Below are 2,474 nucleotides of genomic sequence, written 5' to 3' on the forward strand. Positions count from 1 at the left end.
AAACCAATTTTGTTGACTTTTGAAAAGATCCATAAATTGATAAACCTTTAAGCGACCAAGAAAAAAGAGAAAAGATTCAAATTACTAAAATTAGGAATGAAAGAGGGAACACCACAACCACTCTTACAGAAATGAAAAAGATTTTAAGGGAACATAGTGCATAGCTCTATGTCAAGAAATTAGATTAAGTGGACAACTTCCTAGGAAGCCCATAAACCACCGAAACAGACTCTAGAATAAATAGAAGATCTAAATAGACATGTAAGAAGGAAAGAGGTTGCATTAATAATTTTAAAACTTCCCACCAAGGAAGCCCAGGCCCATAGTTGCTTCACTGGTGATTTCTACCAATCATTTAAAAGGGAATTAATACCAATCTTTCACAAAGTCTTCCAAAAAATGGAATAGAACATTTGCCAACTCATTCTATGAGGTCAACATTACCCTGATACCAAAACTAGACAAACACATCCTGAGAAAAAAAAATCTACAGGCCAATATGTCTTACGAATGTGGATGCTGAAATCCTCAACAATATCTTAGCAAACTGAATGTAGCAACATATAAAAAAGACTATACACCATCACCAGGTAGGATTAATCCTGGATATGCAATGTTGGTTTTATATCCAAAAATCAACAAAATACACTGTATTATTAGAATAAAGAAAAACCCACATGGGCATCTCAATGGATGCAGAAAAAGCATTTGACAAAATTAAATACCTTTCATGGTTAAAAAAAGCAACACTCAATGAACTTCCAAGAGTTGGTCAGATGAGAACCTTCTCCAGCTGCAAAAGGGCATCTATGAAAAACCCAGAGCTAGCATCATACTCAAGGTGAAAGACTGAATGCTTTACTCCTAAAATAAGTAATGAACAAGATGTCCATCTCACCACTTCTAGTCAATACTGTCCTGAAGGTTCTAGGCAGGACAATCAGCCAAGAGAAAGAAAAAGATATTGTGATTGGAAAGGAAGAAGTAAAATTATCTATTTTCAGATGACATGACTTTGTATATAAAAATCTTGAGGGATCCACAGAAAACCTTGTAGACCTAATAAATTATTTCAGCAAGGATGCAAGATACAAGATTAATATAAAATTGTGGTTATTAATACACATAGCTAGAAAATAAGCATATGGAAAGGTGCTTCATGTCACATGTCACGAGGGACCTGCAAATTTGAACAATGAGATACCACTCCACACACGTCAGAATGGCAAACATCCAGAACACTGACACCACCAAATGTTAGCAAGGACGTGTGGAGCAACAGCAACTCTCCTACATCAGGGTGCGGATGCCAAACGCAGAGGCAATTGGGAAGACAGTCCGAGAGTTTCTTGCAAAACCAAACATCCTCTTACCATATGATCCAGCAATCATGCTCCTCGGTATCACCCACAGTTGTTGAAAGCAAGTCCACACAAACACCTGTGTTTACAGCAGCTTTATTCACAATTTCCAAACCTTGGAACCAACCAAGATGTCCCTCACTAAGTGAACAGATGAACTGTGGTCCATCCAGACCATGGAATATTATTCAGCAATGACAAGCAATGAGCAATCAAGCCACGAAAAGACCTGGAGGAAGTTTAAATACGTGGCACTAAGCTGAAGGAGGCCAGTCTGGAAAGGCTCCGTACGGTGTGATCCCAACTCCGTGGCATTCTGGGAAAGGCAGAACTATGGAGACAGTAAAAAGATCAGTGGCTGCGGGGGTTAGGGGTGGGGAGGACCGATGAATAGGCGGTGGATGCAGAATGTTTAGGGCAGTGAAAATACTCTGTATGATACCATAATGATTGCAACATGTCCCCACCTGTTTGTCTAAACCCATAGAACGTACGACACTAAGAGTGAAACCTAACGTAAGCTAGGTGACAAAGTGTCCAGGTAGGACCAAGGATGACTTGGTTAAAAAAAAAAATCAAAACTAAAAAAACCAAAACAAAAAAACAAAAACAAAAAACAAGAAACTGTACTGTTCTGGTGATGTTGATAATGAGGGAGGTTATGCATGTATGAGGGTGAGGGTCTATGGGAAACTCTGTCCCTTCCTCTCAGTTTTGTTGTAAACCCGAAACTGCTCTAAAATATGAAAATCTAGAAAAATTTTGTAAAGATTTTATTTATTTGAGAGAGAGAGCGAGCAAGCAGGGGGAGGAGCAGAGGGAGAAGCAGGCAGGGAGCCTGACGTGAGGCTCGATACCAGGACCCCGGGATCATGACCTGAGCCACAGGCAGACGCTTAACTGACTGAGCCACCCATATGCCTCTAGAAATATTTTTAAAAGATAGCAATATTAGGGGCGCCTGGGTGGCACAGCGGTTAAGCGTCTGCCTTCGGCTCAGGGCGTGATCCCGGCGATCTGGGATCGAGCCCCACATCAGGCTCTTCTGCTATGAGCCTGCTTCTTCCTCTCCCACTCCCCCTGCTTGTGTTCCCTCTCTCGCTGGCTGTCTCT

The sequence above is a fragment of the Ursus arctos genome, unplaced genomic scaffold (assembly GCF_023065955.2).
Source record: "Ursus arctos isolate Adak ecotype North America unplaced genomic scaffold, UrsArc2.0 scaffold_17, whole genome shotgun sequence".
NCBI classification, from domain to species: domain Eukaryota; kingdom Metazoa; phylum Chordata; class Mammalia; order Carnivora; family Ursidae; genus Ursus; species Ursus arctos.